At 46.5% G+C, this 23,886-nt stretch overlaps 1 long non-coding RNA gene across 2 annotated transcripts; it reads left to right on the top strand.

The window, feature by feature from the left end:
• Window positions 1-944: 944 nt before the first annotated feature.
• Window positions 945-22,000, top strand: LOC101733363. Of its 2 annotated transcripts, XR_004221439.1 has the most exons (7): window positions 945-1,221; window positions 1,737-1,863; window positions 9,448-9,590; window positions 9,654-9,818; window positions 12,093-12,206; window positions 13,513-13,547; window positions 21,918-22,000. It is a non-coding gene; the product is annotated as an uncharacterized LOC101733363 (long non-coding RNA). The 2 variants fall into 2 exon arrangements; XR_004221438.1 differs by having other exon boundaries at window positions 9,448-9,818.
• Window positions 22,001-23,886: the final 1,886 nt, after the last annotated feature.

Here is a 23,886-nt window from a genome sequence, read left to right as displayed (position 1 = left end):
ACAGGGTTAATGGGGCCACTGGGAGTATTGGGTGGGGCAGCACTGACAGGGTTAATGGGGCCACTGGGAGTATTGGGTGGGGCAGCACTGACAGGGTTAATGGGGCACTGGGAGTATTGGGTGGGGCAGCACTGACAGGGTTAATGGGGCACTGGGAGTATTGGGTGGGGCAGCACTGACAGGGTTAATGGGGCACTGGGAGTATTGGGTGGGGCAGCACTGACAGGGTTAATGGGGCACTGGGAGTATTGGGTGGGGCAGCACTGACAGGGTTAATGGGGCACTGGGAGTATTGGGTGGGGCAGCCCTGAGAGGGTTAATGGGGCCACTGGGAGTATTGGGTGGGGCAGCACTGAGAGGGTTAATGGGGCCACTGGTAGTATTGGGTGGGGCAGCACTGACAGGGTTAATGGGGCCACTGGGAGTATTGGGTGGGGCAGCACTGACAGGGTTAATGGGGCCACTGGTAGTATTGGGTGGGGCAGCACTGACAGGGTTAATGGGGCCACTGGGAGTATTGGGTGGGGCAGCACTGAGAGGGTTAATGGGGCCACTGGGAGTATTGGGTGGGGCAGCACTGAGAGGGTTAATGGGGCCACTGGGAGTATTGGGTGGGGCAGCACTGACAGGGTTAATGGGGCCACTGGGAGTATTGGGTGGGGCAGCACTGACAGGGTTAATGGGGCCACTGGGAGTATTGGGTTCTCAAAAATCACAGCTGCCCCACCCACCCTCCCAGGGCCCACTGTGTATGCCGTCCCACTGGCTGGAATGTAAATCGCCGGTGGGATGACATACACGGTGCCGCGACTTGCCAAAGTCGCCAAAAGTTTCCTCTCAAGACGACTTCGGCAAATCGCAGCGCCACGTATGCCGAGTGTCACTGCCCTAAAAGGGTGGGTGGGGCATCTGTGATTTTTGGTGGGGCAGCCCTGAGAGGGTGGGTGCGGCAACCCTGGGTGGGTGGGGGGTGCAGCCCTGAGAGGTTTGGTGGGGCATTTCACTTAGGGTTCCCACCTTTTCTAGAAAAAAAAATACGGCCTTCCTATTTTTCCCTATAAGTCACATTGGCATGAAGCACCGTTATTACCGGCCAGGTGGCAACCATGACTCCAGCCAGACAGCTAGTCCAGCCCTCACGAGCCTCACCTTGAAAGCTCCGATGTCACGTGACCTGTATATAAGCGCCGTGCCCGTTGCTGCCGCTAGTAATAACCCCAGGTATGAAGGGATGGCTGGGTGATTTATAGGGACGCACCGATCCCACCCCGACGGATTTGGCCAAGTACCGTACTGAATCCGTACCGGGAAGGGCTAAAAATCATCCCACGCTCAGTGCGTGGAAAAAAAAATTTCCCCCCCTAACATTTAACCCTTCCCAATGCTAATTAACATATGCTAATTAGGATTGGGTCCGCCAGGACCGTGGATTGGGCCGAAACCAAACCGTGCCAAAAAAGGCCGAATACCTAAGCGAATCCTGGATTCGGTGCATCCCTAGTGATTTACTTGATTCTCTAGAGCAGTGGTCCCCAACCTTTTTTGTGCCAAGGGCCGGTGAAATTTGGTTGTTGATTTATGAAGTTAGGAGGGCGGGATGGTGCCGCTGTATGTAGAACCCCTATACCAGATATACAAGAATACTGGCGGGAAAACACGTCCAATTATATATTTCCCCCCAGGGAGCCAGCGCTGGGCAAGGAACCACTCACAACATTTATTTCTTTTTCTCACAGGGCCTGACTGGAGCGCGTGGGTTCCTCTGCGTAGGCGCCGCCAGATTGGGGCCACATGAACAAGCCAATGTGCTCCCTGATCCGACAGAAAATCAAATCTGCTGGATCGAGTTCTGCCCAATTTTAGGTCAGATATCAGTCGGGTTGGCCTGTCAGTGGTGCCCATACGGGGCAGATAAGCTGCCGAATTGGTCAGAAGAGCACCTTCTTACAGAAGCCTTGGGTGCCTTTTTATTTGCTTTACTACTTGTCTCTACCTGCGGGACCAGCATCAAAAAAATGTTTTTTTTTCTTTTTGTTCTGCATTTAGTGCTAATTTTAGACAGATATACTGCGTTGCCATGCACTAGAGCGCATACCAACCACATGCGTGGCGTACACCTACTCCATCCCGTGTCCTTTAAAGGAAAGTAATGTTCGGTGCTATTTCCAATATGAAAGGGAATATTGCTCGGTTTCCAGATATTTAGGTGAAAGTTTCCATACGGGGTTATTTAGTGGGATACGCGCCGGGGCTCATTCTATCTGTGGGGAAGGAATTTCCCTCTGTACCAGTGACACTGAGACTACACAGCCCAGAGGCAGAAGGACCATTCCAGCCGCATTTTTGGACTTGATGAATAACAGTCGTGCAGGGGGAACAGGCGTAGGGGAACCTCCGTAGGCGTCGCTCGCTCCAGGGTCCATAGGCGCAGAATTGTGCCATTATGTCATCACAAAACGTCTGATGAAACCCTAGGGGCACATTTACTAATCCACGAACGTCTGAAAAGAGTCCTAATGCCTTTTTTTCGTAATGATCGGTATTTTGCGACAATTCGCGAAAGTCTTAATGGCTATGAAAAAGTTGCGACAATTCGTGAATGTCGTAATGGCTATGAAAAAGTCGCGACAATTCACGAAAGTCATAATGGCTATGAAAAAGTTGCGACAATTCGCGCAAGTCGCAACGGTTACGAAAAAGTCGTAACGGTGACGGAAAAATACGAAAAAGTCGCAAAATGTTCGTTTTTCAATCCGAATTTTTCTCATTCGGATTCGTGGATTAGTAAATCAGCCCCCTAGATACACTTTTCTTTATCTCTGTTTTTATTCATTATAGCCCCCCCCCATGCTGTTGCCTGGTTACAAGGGTAATTCATTCCTAAAATGCACCAAATCCACTATTTTGGGATTTGGTAGAACCCTGAATCCTTTGTTGGCCAAATACTGAACCCATAATATATTGCCTATGCAAATAAGGCTACAGAAGGGTTAAATTGAACCATGTCCGCGGTGAAAAATTTTCGGCTTCTGTGTTTGTGACAAAAGTCACGTGATTTTTAGGATTTTGGCGCAAACCTAATTCCTAGCAACCACGGAGCAGGTTCAGTTACAGACCTGGGAACTGCAGAACAAAAACAGAAATAATCAGAAATCAACAAAAAAAATTAAATTTCTGAGTAATTGCTGATTTTTAGTGCTAAAAGTCGCCACTTTTTCTAGATTTACAATGCGTCCAAATGGCTAAAAATCCGAATCTGACAATTCGCCGGCTGAAACTTGCTGAGATCGTGTAGACGTCAATGGCGGATGTCCCTTTCCTTCTTTTGCCTCGAAACGTTGGAGGTTTTGGATTTTTGACACTGGTTTTTGTGCGAAAATTCCTGTTTTTGGGGCAACAATTTGAAAAAGTTGCAGTTTCCCCTGCAGACGTTCAGTTGGCATTTTTAAGGAAATTTCAGACATTCATCGAAATGAGTTTAACATTTGTAATTTTTATAAAAAATTTGGCTAGAGTTAGTAAATCTGCCCCTATGTGTCAAAATGGCTAAAAATCCAAATCCAACATTTTTAGTGCTAAAAGTCGCCACTTTTTCTAGATTTACGATGCGTCCAAACGGCTAAAATTCCGAATCTGACAATTCGCCGGCTGAAACTTGCTGAGATCGTGTAGACGTCAATGGCGGATGTCCCTTTCCTTCTTTTGCCTCGAAACGTTGGAGGTTTTGGATTTTTGACACTGGTTTTTGTGCGAAAATTCTTGTTTTTGGGGCAACAATTTGAAAAAGTTGCAGTTTCCCCTGCAGACGTTCAGTTGGCATTTTTAAGGAAATTTCAGACATTCATCGAAATGAGTTTAACATTTGTAATTTTTATAAAAAATTTGGCTAGAGTTAGTAAATCTGCCCCTATGTGTCAAAATGGCTAAAAATCCAAATCCAACATTTTTAGTGCTAAAAGTCGCCACTTTTTCTAGATTTACGATGCGTCCAAACGGCTAAAAATCCGAATCTGACAATTCGCAGGCTGAAACTTGCTGAGATCGTGTAGACGTCAATGGCGGATGTCCCTTTCCTTCTTTTGCCTCGAAGCGTTGGAGGTTTTGGATTTTTGACACCGGTTTTTGTGCGAAAATTCTTGTTTTTGGGGCAACAATTTGAAAAAGTTGCAGTTTCCCCTGCAGACTTTTTCAGTTGGCATTTTAAAGTAAATGTCAGACATTCGTTGAAAGTAAATATGACCCCATGCGACAAAATGGCTAAAAATCCAAATCCAACAATTCACCATATAAAACTTACGGACTTTCTCAGTTCACACTTTGTAGTAAATGTAAGACATTCATGGAAGCAAGTTTATCTGCCCCTATGTCTGAATAAAAGTAAATGGACCCCAAGAGCTCTTGTTACCCCCTAATGTAGTGCTGCTTTTCCCAGAGCATTCCTAATATACTTGTACCAGGTAAAAGCACTGGGGGAGGGCAATGGGATATTTTGAGGTATTTGCCCCAGGTAGGTACTTAAAGTCACACTAGCACATTCCTCTAAAACAAGCAAACATTACAGTTAATTCCCTCCAGCAGTTCCTTGGTGCCATACTCGGGGCCCTTACATTTACCCTAAATGACCCCCATGGACTTGCTGTTCCTGAGAAATTCTAGAATCAAATAATATAGAGTGAAAAAAACATCCCTATAGAACTGGAAGGGTTTGCTTAGGGCCCTATCAATTCTACAGGGCCCCACAAAGACCATTTCCCAGCAACATAAAAGCGGCCTATAGTGGTGGCCCCAGAAGAAAAAACACTCTGACGTATTGCCCTCAGGATTTGGCTGTTGCCAGGTGCTGGGAGTTGTGTTAACTTGAAAATTAAAGCCTGATAAAATCTGCATTAATCTTTCCTTATTGTCACCACCATGGCCTACTGTCTCCATCTCACTGTATAGTCTCCATCTTGCTCAATTAGCTCACTATCTTGAGCTTCTTGTGCAACTGTCACCACCATGCCCTTGTGTCTCCATTCTGTCCTACTTGCCCCACTATCTCTCTTATCTAAAGACCAATATTTAATCCTGCTGTCTCCACCTTGTGCTAGTGTCTCTTGTCTAACCATCAATATTTAATCCTGCTGTCTTCCTCTCGCCCTAGTGTCTCCATCTTGTCCTAGTGTCCCTCTTGTCTAAACATCAATATTTAATCCTATTGTCTTCCTCTTGCGCTACTGTCTCCATCTCGCCCTACTGTCTCCATCTCGCCCTGCTGTCTCCATCTTGTCCTAGTGCCTTTATTGTCTAACCATCAATATATAATCTTGCTGTCTCCATCTCGCCCTTGTGTTTTCCTCTCGCCCTGTTGTCTCCATCTTGTCCTAGTGTCTCCATCTTGCCCTGCTGTCTCCATCTTGTCCTACTGTCTCCATCTTGTCCTAGTGCCTTTATTGTCTAACCATCAATATATAATCTTGCTGTCTCCATCTCGCCCTTGTGTTTTCCTCTCGCCCTGTTGTCTCCATCTTGCCCTACTGTCTCCATCTTGTCCTACTGTCCCCATCTTGTCCTACTGTCTCCATCTTGCCCTACTGTCTCCATCTTGCCCTACTGTCTCCATCTCGCCCTGCTGTCTCCATCTTGTCCTAGTGCCTTTCTTGTCTAACCATCAATATATAATCTTGCTGTCTCCATCTCGCCCTTGTGTTTTCCTCTCGCCCTGTTGTCTCCATCTTGTCCTAGTGTCTCCATCTTGCCCTGCTGTCTCCATCTTGTCCTACTGTCTCCATCTTGTCCTAGTGTCTCCATCTTGTCCTAGTATCTCCATCTTGTCCTACTGTCTCCATCTTGTCCTACTGTCTCCATCTTGTCCTACTGTCTCCATCATGTGCTAGTGCCTCTCTTGTCTAACCATCAATATTTGATCCTGCTGTCTTCCTCTCGCCCTAGTGTCTCCATCTCGCCCTGCAGTCTCTATCTTGTCCTAGTGTCTCTCTTGTCTAACCATCAATATTTAATCCTACTGTCTCCATCTCGCCCTTGTGTCTTCCTCTTACCCTAGTGTATCCACATCTTACCCTACTGTCTCCATCTTGCCCTTGTGTCTTCCTTTTACCCTAGTGTCTCCATCTTGCCCTGCTGTCTCCATCTTGTACTACTGTCTCCATCTTGCCCTACTGTCTCCATCTTGCCCTACTGTCTCCATCTCACCCTGCTGTATTCATATTGCTCTACTGTCTCCATCTTGCCCTACTGTCTCCATCTCGCCCTGCTGTATTCATATTGCCCTACTGTCTCCATCTTGCCCTACTGTCTCCATCTCGCCCTGCTGACTTCATCTTGCCCTACAGTGTCCATCTTTTTAACCATGAATATCCCTATACCTCTCGAACCCCAAGGTGCATTCTCCCCCCACCTGATAAGTGACCCCCAGAGTTGACCTATTGCACTACACAGAATGCTTATTCTTTCATGCACCTTAGTATTAATTTGTTTTTTGTTTAGTTCTAAATAATCCCAACACATATCCCGGGTTGATGTAAGAAACACAAGTACATTGTTTGAGCAGGGCGGTAAATTATAGGTTTCATCCCACTCGTGACCACAAGATGCTTTGTACATTCTGGGTGTAAACACAACCATTCATATGTACCGACTCGTGTAATAAACCCTCATTGTTAAAAAAAAAAAAAATCCCACTGTTGCCCTCACACCTCCTGCCTACAGTTTCTGTGGGGCACGGGGCAGTTGAGCTAAATTGTACCCCATAAAGACAGCTGTATATAGGTCTCTGGGAGAGAGTGTATTAAAGAGTTGGAAGAAGGAAGCCCCGGCCTCCTGTGGGAAATATTACCCTTCAACAAATACAAATGTGCTTTTTACTGAAAGTGGAAAGATTTAACCTGTCATAAGCAGAAGCCCACTGGCCATTAGCCCCATGCCCTAAATGCACTGTGCCCCCAGCAGCCCAGCCTGAGACATACAGCGCCCCCCAGTGGACATTGTTAGACATTACTTAGGGAAAGGCACACAAACTGCAAAGGTTTCTACTGAGCGGAACTGTAGTACTGGTACCCTGACCAGTAAATATCAAACCTCGTCCATAGACACCAGTAAGTCTGTGCCCTCCAGAGCTCCCTTGAGTTACTCAGGAGTAGCAGTGATACAGGATATTTATTAATGGTTGGGGTAATGGTATATAGGCCCATTGCAGCGCTGTAATAGAGAGTGGGGGAGACAGTGGGAAGCCCCTTTATGGTGCAGAGATACGCACAGAGCAGCAGTGGTGCTAAGTACTGACTAGTAAGGTAGAACCTCTCACTGCAAACAGTCCGACAGTTTAGCTGGAAGGAGCCAATAGAATAGGAGTCGGGGGTCCTTGGAGCAGGAATGCAAGAAGACTAACAGTTTGGCCCTAGGGAAAAACAATCGAATTGCTGGTTCAGGGACCGCATCAAGCCAACGCAGTCCCTGATCCAATGGAAAATCAAACCTGCCGATTGAGATCTGCCCTAATTTAGGCCTGATGTTGTTTGGGTAGTCTCGTCTGGGGTGCTCATACACGGGCAGATAAGCTGTTGAATCGGTCTAAAGGACCAATAACAGCAGCTGAATCCCGGGGAATTGTAGTGACGATTCTGAATTATGGGAAGGCCATCTCCCATAGGCTCCATTTTAAACAAATAATCATAATTTTAAAAAATGATTCCCTTTTGTTTGTAATAATAATACAGTACCTGTACTTGATCCAACTAAGATATAATTACCCCTTATTGGGGCAGAACAGCCCTATTGGGTTTATTTAATAGTTAAATGATTCCCTTTTCTCTGTAATAATAAAACAGTACCTGTACTTGATCCAACTAAGATATAATTACCCCTTATTGGGGCAGAACAGCCCTATTGGGTTTATTTAATAGTTAAATGATTCCCTTTTCTCTGTAATAATAAAACAGTACCTGTACTTGATCCCAACTAAGATATAATTACCCCTTATTGGGGCAGAACAGCCCTATTGGGTTTATTTCATGGTTAAATGATTCCCTTTTCTCTGTAATAATAAAACAGTACCTGTACTTGATCCCAACTAAGATATAATTACCCCTTATTGGGGCAGAACAGCCCTATTGGGTTTATTTAATGGTTAAATGATTCCCTTTTCTCTGTAATAATAAAACAGTACCTGTACTTGATCCCAACTAAGATATAATTACCCCTTATTGGGGCAGAACAGCCCTATTGGGTTTATTTCATGGTTAAATGATTTGTTAGTAGACTTCAGGTGTAGAGATCCAACTTACGGAAAGACCCCTTATGTAGAAAACCCGAAATCCTAAGCATTCTGTACAACAGGTCCCACACCTGTACTGTGCCCACACTGTTATATTTCTACTTATTTTAACAACCTCAAACCCCAAGGCTTTTCTGATTTGCTGGGGGAGAGGGTAAATATTCTTTCTGCCCAACCCTATAGCCTGACCTGCATTTGTTCATTAGTATAGGTATCAGGGGCGGGCCAAGCAGACCCGACGCCCTAGGCAACCAGGCCGCCACGCCTCCCCCCCCCCCCACTGCTTTGGCGCACAGGGGGGAATGGGGTGCGCGATGTGATAGGTCATTGCCCCCGCCACTAATGACAAGTGGCAGGGGCAATGGCAAAGAAGAAGGACTAGGGGTAGGCAAGAGAGGCTGATGCCTGGCGCCCCCTGCCTCTTCTGCCTACCCCTAGTTCCGGCCCTGATATATATGGGACAGGTATATATGGGAGAGTAGCACTGGTCTTTAATAAACTGGGCTGGTTCATATAAATCTAATCTCAGTTCCTAGGGTGAGGTAAGAGTTATAAGGGCTAACTGTGCAATGAATGCAGTGCAATACTAATTATAATGTAGGAGGGTTCTTGGCCGGGGGGGGGGGGGGGGGGGGGGTCAGGTTTCCCCAGTCCATAAAGAGGGAAGATGATTTGCTCTCTCATTTTATAATAGGTCACTGTGGGAGGGAGAGGCAGGATCCGGGTAGTTAGTAGAGCAGCCAGAGGCTCCAACGAGGAGACCAGTAAGGGTTAGTACCCTGCGGTGCCACTGCTAGCCAGTATAGGGACCCAATCGGCCAGGCTCAGGGATAGGAGATTCCTGGTTTAATACCCCACTGTGAGCTCAAATTAATGTTCACCACTATGGTGTGAGAACTACTGTGAAAGAAACTTTCTGGTTGTTACCCCATAGGGGTTAATATCTGTTACAGTGCCTTTACCATAAGTTCCACACCCTGGGGTGGATCTTTTCATACGGTCTCAGTTGAAAAGCTTTAAGAAGTTCAAATGACAAATTAATCCTCAGTTGAAGGTTCGTATCCCATTTGCCTTTCAAGTGTGTGTGTGATCTTTCCATTGGGTTGAGACATGTGAGTCTGGAATAAAAAAGATCTAAGCTGAAATGTTTTGTGTAACGTGTTCTTCATTTTCAGGAAGCCATTGTACCTATTGTGCCAAACGATGAATATGTTTTGAGTAAAAGAGAAGCATCGGATGGGAGTCTGTGTAGTGGGAAACCCGGGGTACCTGTGAATGGCAGAACCGAGCCGTGAAGCCGTGATTACATGAATGCAAGGTAACAGAAATAACAGAACAGCAGCTGGTGCAAGGTAAAACTATAAACAAATACTGTTTACAGGCCAGTGACGGGAGCAATCGGCAGGCTGAAATGGAGTCATTGGGCCGGTAGTCAGGACAGGCAGCTGCAAGCAAAGAGCAGGCCACAGTCAAAACCAGGAGATCCACAAGAACAGAGCTAGGAGGGGCACAGGAGTACAGGAACCAGGCACAGAACAAGAAGCAGGTAAGGACTAGGAACCAGATCAGGACGGCAAGATCTCGGCTAGTAGGCTAATGCCGCATGTAGCATGTGTAGCCAAAAACCAATTGCCTACAATAACATAAATACGCGTAAAAATCCTCCTACCTGTGCCTGAATGCTTTGATTGGGTGCAGCCACATGTAGCCTATATTCGCGGAAAATGCAAAGTCTCACGTTTTTGGCGGATATAGGCCTGCACCCAAATGTATTCAATGCATTCACAGGTAGGAGGATTTTAAAGCGTACATAGCGTATTCGGCTTGCCGAAAATACGATACATACTCTACGTTGGGCATTAGCCGTAAGATTAATGACCAAGCCAAGAGCAATGGCCAAGGGCAGGCTCATAAAGGAACTTAATAGCATAATTAGTGGCACATGGGGCTAATGAGGTGGGCAGAGCAAAGGGAGCAGGAATACAACAGGTACATAGGACCAGCCCTAAGTAGGTAAGTACGCAGTCCCAGAAATATACACAGCAGAGTTTGAATCCCAGCTGGTCCTGACAAAAAGTTTGATGTGAGAGGCTTCAGTTCCCTATCAGGTCAGCCTAGCTTCTGATTGGTTCCTATCCTACAGTGCCGTGTACTGAGAGCCGGCGGGCCCCCTGCACATTCACAGTATAATTCACTGGTACATTCTTAATTTTTATATATGTCTCCTTTAATGGTGCAGATACAGTGTGGTTAACCCTTTCTCCAACAGTATGCAAGGGCCCATCTGAGTGGTATGTAAGAGTTGTTGGCAGTCTGACCTGACCGTGTCTAAGTTATACCAGCTGGGGTAGTAGTGCAATAACATGCCTCAAGCTGCTGCTAAGAAAGAAACTGCCACAAGGGGGCAGTAGGAGATCATGCAGAATGTTATGTCCAGGAGGGTATTTATATGTCTATGGGGGCATTTAAAAAATGAAGGGGAGGGTGCAAACCCCCATAGTACTTTCCACCCTACCTGGCACTTTGCAGCTGGGGCTCAGGTCTATGTGTCCCACTGTCCCTTTCCCCGTGAATACAGTGCGGCGGAGCTCAGTACCTAGGCGGGCAGTAAATACTCATATAAATGTGCATCCAGGGCATGACTATGTATACACAGTGGTATACACAATGCAGTAGGGTAGGAGATACATGGATACTGCCATCCCATAATGATCCCCTTTTGTAATATTTCATGTTTAAACATGCTGAACTTGTGACGCATTATTTTCTGTTGCTGCGGAACATCAGTCCTCATTATTTATTTTAACGGCTCAGTGGTTTTGTTTGTTGTTGTCAGGGAAGCTTTCATATCTCTTCCACCCTTAGTCCCAGGCACCTCCAGCAAGCAGGGTTTCTTATGTTATTGCACCTTTATAAAGGCCACACCCTTCAGCAGCACAGAGACCAATGGCTGGGCCCCCCTGAGGTAGGTTATTCCATATAGTTCCTTTGTAATTACATAAGGTGGGTCCTTTCCAGCCAAGGAGATGGGGTCCCATAGTACTGGGTCCTATAGGGCTTCCCTTGATGCTCCTCCTCCTGAGTCACATGGTTCCAAATCGTTTTTGCTGAGCCTGGGATAGAGGTGAATAGTTATTGACCTGTAGGTGCAGGTAAGGTATCCAAGTCACTGGGGATTATTTGAGAAAAGCGACAAGAGTTGTTGGTGCCCTCCTTGCCACTTGTGGTGTGGATACCTTCATCCCACGTAACGGGAGCGTGAAGGCGGTCCGAAAAGAGGATGAGGCCCTGGATGGAGCCCAAAATGTTGCCATACAGTGTCTGAAAATGGTATTATATTATTATTAATATTTCCTTTCTCAAGGTGAGTTTTGTTTACAAGTCAAGGGCACAGCTATGGGGTCCAATGTGGCCCCATACTATGCAAATATATATATACAGAACCAGCTGGAGCACACCCTAAAAGAGTTCAACCGCCCAAGGTGCTGGCAAAAACAATTTGTATACAGACAATGGGCCGCACACACAGGGACTTTGCAAAAAATCACAAATTTATTACAACAAAGAAAAAGGTCCAAATATATATATATATATATATACATCCTGATGACGATCCCCAGTGGGTCGAAACGCATAGATATGGAGAATTAATAAGAGTTTTTATACTTATCTACAAGCTGTGAGTGCTTTCTATGGAGCGATTATAAATATATATATATATATATATATATATATATATATATAGCATCTTTTAAAGAAGTATATGTATATACAATCCCTTTGTATATTTGTTATTGTAAATGTTGGCTTTGTTTTATAGACAATAGTTTTGCTGTATGGATGGAGCCAGGGGGGACCCCAAAAATGAGCTCACGGTTCAACTATGAAATTCTTTTCTCAGGAGATTAATTTCCTAGACACAAAAATATATAAGGTAAGTGGTAATTTGAATTTGATCTGATCTGTACATAAAATCCACAGATGGAAATACATTGCCCCGTTATGACTCTTCCATCCAATGCCAGTAAAGAAATCCCTACCCAGATCTCTGGTTACTAGAATTAAATGGATCCTTTCAGATGATGTGAGAAGTAAAAGAAAGGTTAATGAAGTGTTGAATACATTTTAAACGCTGAAAGAAACATGGGGATGGGGGGGGGGCTATAGCAGAGAATCTTTACTTGGACCAAGTATTAAACTTGTGTGTGTACACTTCAGCCGCTGATTCAGATCGATTCGGCTGCTTATCTGCAAGTGTATGGGCACCACCGACGGGCCTCCCTGACCAACATCTGGCTTGAAGTTGGTCAGATCTCGATCAGGTAGCTTAGATTTTTCCATCGGAACTGGGACCCCATCGACCCCTGTTTTAATTAGTCTGATATCGCCCACCCCAGGAGAAGATCCGCTCCTTTGGATCAGTGTAAGTCCCTAAATCTCTACCATTTTAAACATTGTCCCGTGGGCCGGATCCGGGCCTCCAGGGGAATTTACCCGGTCCCCGCTGCTTCCTCACCCCTGGCAACGGAGATAGAGGACTCAGTGGGGAGTGGGATGGGGGCGCTGAGAGGGAGGATGGATGCCGAACTGGAACAGGTAGGACTCAGTGGGAGGGTGGACGGACAGGCGATCAGAGCACTGGAGACGGGAGGGTGGATGGATGAACAGAGGGGGGTGGTGATGGCGGTCCGACCCCCCAGCAGACTGAGGGGCCCTTGATACGGCCCCTTGGTTCAGAAGTTGGAGGACCCCTGGCTTATAGAAATAGGAATTCATTTGGGGTCTTTGTTAATAGGCTCAAGAAGATCTTTGGGGCAAAGTACCTGAACCCCACAAACAAATGGCACCTTTCTGAGCTGTACCTGTACTTGTGGCACGGGTATGTGTATCATTCACAGAACGAGACACCTATACAAATACTTCACATGGGCTACTAAATTTTCAGTGTATGTGAACAGATGCCCGCCTGGCAAGCTATACATGGGTCAAACAAAGTGAATGGCTGCCATCGTATTAGGGAACACAAATCAGCCAATGGAACAGGCTGTTTCAGGACATTTTATTGAGGGCAAACATAGGGTAAATCAATTGAAGTTCCAAATTATTGATGTAGTTAGACTGCTTTGCTGGGGGGGGGGTAGTTAATTAGGAGAATGATAACCTTGATGCCCAATGGAATGAATAAGGAATATGATGTTTTCAATATATTAAAGTGAAATATCTCTGTGTATTTGTTTCAGGTTATGGGTGCGGCAGTGAGGAGATGTGGCTGCCGGTAAGTGGGCATCTGTCTCTTGAAACGTAGTGTAATTGGAACTTTTTGTAATTCGGAAATGACCACAAGGTGGCGCTGTGTATCCAACTATAATGAGAGGGGACACACAATGGGTTTACTTAATAAAGGGTCAATGTGGACTTGAAACCTTGCTGTTTTAGTCTGTGCCAATTTCCACTCTACAAAGAAATTTCCTTGAAGTTGGGTTTCCTAGGAAGGTGGGTTTAGCAAGGCCTAATAGATAGGGGGCAGGACTCCTATCCCAGATGAGTAGGCTCCTATTTCTGCAGAGGCTTTGTCCAGATAAACTGCATATACCCCACAATATACCCCTTCTCGCCCTGACCGTGCCCCATTAAAACCTAGCCATGCACCTTGCTACATCCCCGCCAGGGGTAAATACAGATGAGTTCAAAAAATCAGCAGTGCAGAGGATATATGTAGCCAGGCAGACTCTGCTTTGAATAGCAAGTACATTGTACAATGGATGGATAAGTAAAATTGCACTTAATTCCCAGTTTTTGTGAAGATGATGCCTTTAGGGTATGAATGTATGGAGGGATCTATGTATAGGTACCCAAGGGTCCGTGCCAACTGCGGCACCCCCCGTGGGGCCTAAACAGACAAAAATAGTGCTTAAAGAGATACTGACACAGAAAGTAAACTTTTTTCCATTTATTAATTAAAACAGTTGTTTTTGCACACTAATTTTAATTTTGTCTAAAAAGTATTTGCCCAGTGCTGTTACATTCCCTGTCTGATCCCCCATGTTCCTCTATGAGGGGTCGGCCATATTTGTGCAGCAGGAGTCCAGTAGCATTAGAAGCTGTAACTGACAAGTAATTACTTACAAAAGGAAACTTTTAATATACAATAATATTTTGATGAGTAGTTTGTTAGTTTCAGTACAACTTTAAACAAAGATCCCCCAGCCCACGGCTTTTGGCACATCTGCTGATTAGCTTGGGAAGGGGGTGGCTATTGGTCCAGACCTGAATATAGTGCTGAGTGTATGCACTAGTGAATGAGCTCTACACTGGGCACACTGGTCAATAGGCTGCGCATGGGATGTACTAGCGACAGGGAGGAAGCAGACCCTGCGGTTGCAGGGGGGCCCATGAATGTAGGAGGCTATGCATGGCATGTACTAGTGAATAAGCATAGGGTACATTAGTGAGTAGGTGTAGGATACATTAGTGAGTAGGTGTAGGATACATTAGTGAGTAGGTGTAGGATGCAGTAGTGAGTAGGTGTAGGGTACATTAGTGAGTAGGTGTAGGATACATTAGTGAGTAGGTGTAGGATGCAGTAGTGAGTAGGCGTAGGATACACTAGTGAGTAGGTGTGGGATACATTAATGAGAAGGTGTAGGATACATTAGTGAGTAGGTGTAGGGTACATTAGTGAGTAGGTGTAGGGTACATTAGTGAGTAGGTGTAGGGTACATTAGTGAGTAGGTGTAGGATACATTAGTGAGTAGGTGTAGGATACATTAGTGAGTAGGTGTAGGATACATTAGTGAGTAGGTGTAGGGTACATTAGTGAGTAGGTGTAGGATACATTAGTGAGTAGGTGTAGGATACATTAGTGAGTAGGTGTAGGATACATTAGTGAGTAGGTGTAGGATGCAGTAGTGAGTAGGTGTAGGGTAGATTAATGAGTAGGTGTAGGGTACATTAGTGAGTAGGTGTAGGATACATTAGTGAGTAGGTGTAGGATGCAGTAGTGAGTAGGTGTAGGATACATTAATGAGAAGGTGTAGGATACATTAGTGAGTAGGTGTAGGATGCAGTAGTGAGTAGGTGTAGGATACATTAATGAGAAGGTGTAGGATACATTAATGAGAAGGTGTAGGATACATTAGTGAGTAGGTGTAGGATACATTAGTGAGTAGGTGTAGGATACATTAGTGAGTAGGTGTAGGATGCAGTAGTGAGTAGGTGTAGGATACATTAGTGAGTAGGTGTAGGATACATTAGTGAGTAGGTGTAGGATACATTAATGAGAAGGTGTAGGATACATTAATGAGAAGGTGTAGGATACATTAGTGAGTAGGTGTAGGATACATTAGTGAGTAGGTGTAGGATGCAGTAGTGAGTAGGTGTAGGATACATTAATGAGAAGGTGTAGGATACATTAATGAGAAGGTGTAGGATACATTAGTGAGTAGGTGTAGGATACATTAGTGAGTAGGTGTAGGATACATTAGTGAGTAGGTGTAGGATACATTAATGAGAAGGTGTAGGGTACATTAGTGAGTAGGTGTAGGATACATTAGTGAGTAGGTGTAGGATACATTAGTGAGTAGGTGTAGGATACATTAGTGAGTAGGTGTAGGATGCAGTAGTGAGTAGGTGTAGGATACATTAATGAGAAGGTGTAGGATACATTAGTGAGTAGGTGTAGGATGCAGTAGTGAGTAGGTGTAGGATACATTAATGAGAAGGTGTAGGATACATTAATGAGAAGGTGTAGGATACATTAGTGAGTAGGTGTAGGATGCAGTAGTGAGTAGGTGTAGGGTAGATTAATGAGTAGGTGTAGGGTACATTAGTGAGTAGGCGTAGGATACACTTGTGAGTAGGTGTGGGATACATTAATGAGAAGGTGTAGGATACATTAGTGAGTAGGTGTAGGATGCAGTAGTGAGTAGGTGTAGGGTACATTAATGAGTAGGTGTAGGGTACATTAGTGAGTAGGTGTAGGATACATTAGTGAGTAGGTGTAGGGTACATTAATGAGTAGGTGTAGGGTACATTAGTGAGTAGGTGTAGGATACATTAGTGAGTAGGTGTAGGATACATTAGTGAGTAGGTGTAGGATACATTAATGAGTAGGTGTAGGATACACTAGTGAGTAGGTGTAGGATACATTAGTGAGTAGGTGTAGGATACATTAATGAGTAGGTGTAGGATACATTAATGAGTAGGTGTAGCATACACTAGTGAGTAGGTGTAGGATACACTTGTGAGTAGGTGTGGGATACATTAATGAGACGGTGTAGGATACATTAGTGAGTAGGTGTAGGGTACATTGGTGAGTAGGTGTAGGATACATTAATGAGTAGGTGTAGGATACATTAATGAGTAGGTGTAGGATACATTAATGAGTAGGTGTAGGATACACTTGTGAGTAGGTGTGGGATACATTAATGAGAAGGTGTAGGATACATTAGTGAGTAGGTGTAGGGTACGTTAATGAGTAGGTGTAGGATACATTAGTGAGTAGGTGTAGGATGCAGTAGTGAGTAGGTGTAGGATACATTAGTGAGTAGGTGTAGGATGCAGTAGTGAGTAGGTGTAGGATACATTAGTGAGTAGGTGTAGGATGCAGTAGTGAGTAGGTGTAGGATACATTAGTGAGTAGGTGTAGGATGCAGTAGTGAGTAGGTGTGGGGTACATTAGTGAATAAGCATAGGGTACATTAGTGAATAAGCATAGGGTACATTAGTGAGTAGGTGTAGGGTACATTAGTGAGTAGGTGTAGGGTACATTAGTGAGTAGGTGTAGGGTACATTAGTGAGTAGGTGTAGGGTACATTAGTGAATAAGCATAGGGTACATTAGTGAGTAGGTGTAGGGTACATTAGTGAGTAGGTGTAGGATACATTTATGAGAAGGTGTAGGATGCAGTAGTGAGTAGGTGTAGGATGCAGTAGTGAGTAGGTGTAGGGTACATTAGTGAGTAGGTGTAGGATACATTTATGAGAAGGTGTAGGATGCAGTAGTGAGTAGGTGTAGGATGCAGTAGTGAGTAGGTGTAGGATGCAGTAGTGAGTAGGTGTAGGGTACATTAGTGAGTAGGTGTAGGATACATTAGTGAGTAGGTGTGGGGTACATTAGTGAGTAGGTGTAGGGTACATTAGTGAGTAGGTGTAGGATGCAGTAGTGAGTAGGTGTAGGGTACATTAGTGAGTAGGTGTAGGGTACATTAGTGAGTAGGTGTGGGGTACATTAGTGAGTAGGTGTAGGATACATTAGTGAGTAGGTGTGGGGTACATTAGTGAGTAGGTGTAGGATACATTAGTGAGTAGGTGTAGGATGCAGTAGTGAGTAGGTGTAGGGTACATTAGTGAGTAGGTGTAGGGTACATTAGTGAGTAGGTGTGGGGTACATTAGTGAGTAGGTGTAGGATACATTAGTGAGTAGGTGTAGGATGCAGTAGTGAGTAGGTGTAGGGTACATTAGTGAGTAGGTGTAGGGTACATTAGTGAGTAGGTGTAGGGTACATTAGTGAGTAGGTGTAGGGTACATTAGTGAGTAGGTGTAGGGTACATTAGTGAGTAGGTGTAGGGTACATTAGTGAGTAGGTGTAGGATGCAGTAGTGAGTAGGTGTAGGGTACATTAGTGAGTAGGTGTAGGGTACATTAGTGAGTAGGTGTAGGGTACATTAGTGAGTAGGTGTGGGGTACATTAGTGAGTAGGTGTAGGGTACATTAGTGAGTAGGTGTAGGGTACATTAGTGAGTAGGTGTGGGGTACATTAGTGAGTAGGTGTAGGGTACATTAGTGAGTAGGTGTGGGGTACATTAGTGAGTAGGTGTGGGGTACATTAGTGAGTAGGTGTAGGATGCAGTAGTGAGTAGGTGTAGGGTACATTAGTGAGTAGGTGTAGGGTACATTAGTGAGTAGGTGTAGGGTACATTAGTGAGTAGGTGTAGGGTACATTAGTGAGTAGGTGTAGGGTACATTAGTGAGTAGGTGTGGGGTACATTAGTGAGTAGGTGTAGGGTACATTAGTGAGTAGGTGTAGGATACATTAGTGAGTAGGTGTGGGGTACATTAGTGAGTAGGTGTAGGGTACATTAGTGAGTAGGTGTGGGGTACATTAGTGAGTAGGTGTGGGGTACATTAGTGAGTAGGTGTAGGATGCAGTAGTGAGTAGGTGTAGGGTACATTAGTGAGTAGGTGTAGGGTACATTAGTGAGTAGGTGTGGGGTACATTAGTGAGTAGGTGTGGGGTACATTAGTGAGTAGGTGTGGGGTACATTAGTGAGTAGGTGTAGGGTACATTAGTGAGTAGGTGTGGGGTACATTAGTGAGTAGGTGTAGGGTACATTAGTGAGTAGGTGTGGGGTACATTAGTGAGTAGGTGTAGGGTACATTAGTGAGTAGGTGTGGGGTACATTAGTGAGTAGGTGTGGGGTACATTAGTGAGTAGGTGTGGGGTACATTAGTGAGTAGGTGTAGGATGCAGTAGTGAGTAGGTGTATAATGAAGCAGAGCACAGGATTCACTACACCAGCGGTTCCCAACCTTCCTAATGCCGTGACCCTTTAATACAGTTCCTCATGTTGTGGTGACCCCCAACCATAAAATTATTCCTAAGACCATCGGAAATATGTATTTTCCGATGGCCTTAGGCGACCCCTGTGAAAGGGCCATTCGACCCCCAAAGGGGTCCCGCCCCACAGGTTGAGAGCCGCTGCACTAGTGCAATGCATTACACACCGGGAGAGGATCGGCTCTGCCCCTGTTCCTGGGAGAAGATCATATTGAACTGATGGAGTGAATGGAGCCCTTGGGTAGATCAGGGGCCAAAAGCAACCAGTGGCCCCCAGCTGAGCAGCCCTGCACTAGTGAATTGGCTCTGGTCACACTACTTACTGGCCTTGGCACTGGGTATGATTCTGTGTATGTGATGCACCAGCGCCCCTATTGCACAGGGAGCCCTGTACCCAGCATTGGCAATCAGGTAAGAACAGGGCCCCTTTTACACACTGAGCCTGTGTAACATTGCACCGTGGAAGGGCATTAGTGAACCCCCATGCCCCACCCTCATGATACCCACTTATGGCTACCTGTGTGTTAATAAAGAGCAGCAAGTTTTGTCCAAGTGCTCTGGCATGGCTCGTACCTCCTGGCATGGCTCCTACCTCCTGGCACGGCTCATACCAACTGGCACGGCTCATACCAACTGGCACGGCTCGTACCAACTGGCACGGCTCGTACCTCCTGGCACGGCTCGTACCAACTGGCACGGCTCATACCAACTGGCACGGCTCGTACCAACTGGCATGGCTCCTACCTCCTGGCATGGCTCCTACCTCCTGGCATGGCTCGTACCTCCTGGCATGGCTCGTACCTCCTGGCATGGCTCGTACCTACTGGCATGGCTCCTACCTACTGGCATGGCTCCTACCTCCTGGCATGGCTCCTACCTACTGGCATGGCTCCTACCTCCTGGCATGGCTCGTACCTACTGGCATGGCTCCTACCTCCTGGCATGGCTCCTACCTCCTGGCATGGCTCGTACCTATTGGCATGGCTCCTACCTCCTGGCATGGCTCCTACCTCCTGGCATGGCTCGTACCTACTGGCATGGCTCGTACCTCCTGGCATGACTCGTACCTCCTGGCATGGCTCGTACCTCCTGGCATGACTCATACCTCCTGGCATGGCTCGTACCTCCTGGCATGGCTCGTACCTCCTGGCATGGCTCGTACCTACTGGCATGGCTCCTACCTCCTGGCATGGCTCGTACCTCCTGGCATGGCTCCTACCTACTGGCATGGCTCGTACCTCCTGGCATGACTCGTACCTCCTGGCATGGCTCGTACCTCCTGGCATGGCTCGTACCTACTGGCATGGCTCGTACCTCCTGGCATGGCTCCTACCTCCTGGCATGGCTCCTACCTCCTGGCATGGCTCTTACCTCCTGGCATGACTCATACCTCCTGGCATGGCTCGTACCTCCTGGCATGGCTCGTACCTATTGGCATGGCTCGTACCTCCTGGCATGGCTCGTACCTACTGGCATGGCTCGTACCTCCTGGCATGGCTCCTACCTACTGGCATGGCTCCTACCTACTGGCATGGCTCCTACCTCCTGGCATGGCTTGTACCTACTGGCATGGCTCCTACCTACTGGCACGGCTCCTACCTCCTGGCATGGCTTGTACCTACTGGCATGGCTCCTACCTACTGGCATGGCTCCTACCTACTGGCATGGCTCCTACCTACTGGCATGGCTTGTACCTCCTGGCATGGCTCGTACCTCCTGGCATGGCTCGTACCTACTGGCATGGCTCCTACCTCCTGGCATGGCTCGTACCTCCTGGCATGGCTCCTACCTACTGGCATGGCTCGTACCTCCTGGCATGACTCGTACCTCCTGGCATGGCTCGTACCTCCTGGCATGGCTCGTACCTCCTGGCATGGCTCGTACCTACTGGCATGGCTCGTACCTCCTGGCATGGCTCCTACCTCCTGGCATGGCTCCTACCTCCTGGCATGGCTCTTACCTCCTGGCATGACTCATACCTCCTGGCATGGCTCGTACCTCCTGGCATGGCTCGTACCTATTGGCATGGCTCGTACCTCCTGGCATGGCTCGTACCTACTGGCATGGCTCGTACCTCCTGGCATGGCTCCTACCTACTGGCATGGCTCCTACCTACTGGCATGGCTCCTACCTCCTGGCATGGCTTGTACCTACTGGCATGGCTCCTACCTACTGGCACGGCTCCTACCTCCTGGCATGGCTTGTACCTACTGGCATGGCTCCTACCTACTGGCATGGCTCCTACCTACTGGCATGGCTCCTACCTCCTGGCATGGCTTGTACCTACTGGCATGGCTCGTACCTCCTGGGAAGCACAAGATTGCCCAATAATGCTGGAATACTATGCTGCACCAGATATGTGTCCAACTGAGCAGTTTTTATTTGGTGTTAGTAGATGAGTCTCTTTATGTAATAAGATTGAGTAAGGCTGACGTAGCCCAGTAAATGGCATTAAAGGGATTGTTCCCCTTTAAATTAACTTATCGTATGTTGTAGAAAGTTCTATTCCGAAACAATTTGCATTTGGTCTTCATTTTTTTATTTGTGGTTTTCAAATGACATAGCTTTATATTCAGCCACTCTGCAGTTTGGAATAGTAGCAGCTATATGGTTGCTAGGGTCCAAATTACCCTAGCGACTAGGCAGGGGTGAGGAACTGGAATATGAATAGGAGGGGATCTGAATAGAAAGATAAGTAATACAAAGTAACAGTAGCAATGAAATTGTAGCCTCACAGAACAATAGATTTTTGGCTGCCGGGGTCAGTGACCCCCTTTTGAAAGCTGCAAAGAGTCAGAAGAGGGAAGCAAATATTTAAAAAACAATAAAAAATGAAGACCAACTGAAAAGTTGTTAAGAAGTGTCCATTCTATAACAACATATTAAAGCTGAACCTCCCCATTAAAGAGCGCAGACCGTGTTCCTACTGCTGTGCCCACAAGCGCAGGTTATTAGCCCCCAGCTCTATATCTGCAGCACATATATATATATATCAATAAAGCCCCAGGGCTAGGGAAAAGGAGCTGACACTTTATTATTCCACTATACAGTGTTTCAGTTAAATATCTATCCCAATCTATTTCCCAGGCCAGCGTGAGGCGGTGCAACCCGGCGGTGAAAGGGTTAGAAGAGAAACATGTGGGGGTCTGGCCTCACGGTTGACCCCTGGGTGTAGGGTACATTAGTGAGTAGGTGTAGGGTACATTAGTGAGTAGGTGTAGGGTACATTAGTGAATAAGCATAGGGTACATTAGTGAGTAGGTGTAGGGTACATTAGTGAGTAGGTGTAGGATACATTTATGAGAAGGTGTAGGATGCAGTAGTGAGTAGGTGTAGGATGCAGTAGTGAGTAGGTGTAGGGTACATTAGTGAGTAGGTGTAGGATACATTAGTGAGTAGGTGTAGGATGCAGTAGTGAGTAGGTGTATGATACATTAGTGAGTAGGTGTGGGGTACATTAGTGAGTAGGTGTAGGATGCAGTAGTGAGTAGGTGTAGGGTACATTAGTGAGTAGGTGTAGGATACATTAGTGAGTAGGTGTGGGGTACATTAGTGAGTAGGTGTAGGATGCAGTAGTGAGTAGGTGTAGGGTACATTAGTGAGTAGGTGTAGGATACATTAGTGAGTAGGTGTAGGATGCAGTAGTGAGTAGGTGTAGGGTACATTAGTGAGTAGGTGTAGGATACATTAGTGAGTAGGTGTGGGGTACATTAGTGAGTAGGTGTAGGATGCAGTAGTGAGTAGGTGTAGGGTACATTAGTGAGTAGGTGTAGGATACATTAGTGAGTAGGTGTGGGGTACATTAGTGAGTAGGTGTAGGGTACATTAGTGAGTAGGTGTGGGGTACATTAGTGAGTAGGTGTGGGGTACATTAGTGAGTAGGTGTGGGGTACATTAGTGAGTAGGTGTAGGATGCAGTAGTGAGTAGGTGTAGGGTACATTAGTGAGTAGGTGTAGGGTACATTAGTGAGTAGGTGTGGGGTACATTAGTGAGTAGGTGTGGGGTACATTAGTGAGTAGGTGTGGGGTACATTAGTGAGTAGGTGTAGGATGCAGTAGTGAGTAGGTGTATAATGAAGCAGAGCACAGGATTCACTACACCAGCGGTTCCCAACCTTCCTAATGCCGTGACCCTTTAATACAGTTCCTCATGTTGTGGTGACCCCCAACCATAAAATTATTCCTAAGACCATCGGAAATATGTATTTTCCGATGGCCTTAGGCGACCCCTGTGAAAGGGCCATTCGACCCCCAAAGGGGTCCCGCCCCACAGGTTGAGAGCCGCTGCACTAGTGCAATGCATTACACACCGGGAGAGGATCGGCTCTGCCCCTGTTCCTGGGAGAAGATCATATTGAACTGATGGAGTGAATGGAGCCCTTGGGTAGATCAGGGGCCAAAAGCAACCAGTGGCCCCCAGCTGAGCAGCCCTGCACTAGTGAATTGGCTCTGGTCACACTACTTACTGGCCTTGGCACTGGGTATGATTCTGTGTATGTGATGCACCAGCGCCCCTATTGCACAAGGAGCCCTGTACCCAGCATTGGCAATCAGGTAAGAACAGGGCCCCTTTTACACACTGAGCCTGTGTAACATTGCACCGTGGAAGGGCATTAGTGAACCCCCATGCCCCACCCTCATGATACCCACTTATGGCTACCTGTGTGTTAATAAAGAGCAGCAAGTTTTGTCCAAGTGCTCTGGCATGGCTCGTACCTCCTGGCATGGCTCCTACCTCCTGGCATGGCTCATACCAACTGGCACGGCTCGTACCAACTGGCATGGCTCGTACCTCCTGGCACGGCTCGTACCAACTGGCATGGCTCATACCAACTGGCACGGCTCGTACCAACTGGCATGGCTCGTACCTCCTGGCATGGCTCGTACCTCCTGGCATGGCTCGTACCTACTGGCATGGCTCCTACCTATTGGCATGGCTCCTACCTCCTGGCATGGCTCCTACCTACTGGCATGGCTCCTACCTCCTGGCATGGCTCGTACCTACTGGCATGGCTCCTACCTCCTGGCATGGCTCCTACCTCCTGGCATGGCTCGT

The sequence above is a fragment of the Xenopus tropicalis genome, chromosome 2 (assembly GCF_000004195.4).
Source record: "Xenopus tropicalis strain Nigerian chromosome 2, UCB_Xtro_10.0, whole genome shotgun sequence".
Taxonomy (NCBI): domain Eukaryota; kingdom Metazoa; phylum Chordata; class Amphibia; order Anura; family Pipidae; genus Xenopus; species Xenopus tropicalis.
Note: the sequence above shows the minus strand (reverse complement) of the source record. Positions and strands in the feature narration are given on the sequence as shown.